Below are 279 nucleotides of genomic sequence, written 5' to 3' on the forward strand. Positions count from 1 at the left end.
GGTGCACGCCTATAGTCCCAGCTAACTGGGAGGCTGGGGTGGGAGGATCACTTAAGCCTGGGAAAGAGAGGCTGCAGTGAGCCAGGATGGCACCACTGCACTGGGTGACAGAGCAAGACCTTTCTCAAAAAATAAATGTTACAATGGATGAAACTAAGGACGATGTTCTAGGGGCCTATGGTGTAGGTTCTGCCTTTAGCTGAAACTTCAAAGATTAAAATAAAGGGCTCAATCCTTACAAAGTATTGCTAATTACACAATGTTCAGCAACTTAAGGAT

This window comes from Colobus angolensis, unplaced genomic scaffold (assembly GCF_000951035.1).
Source record: "Colobus angolensis palliatus isolate OR3802 unplaced genomic scaffold, Cang.pa_1.0 Scaffold379, whole genome shotgun sequence".
Lineage (NCBI taxonomy): Eukaryota > Metazoa > Chordata > Mammalia > Primates > Cercopithecidae > Colobus > Colobus angolensis.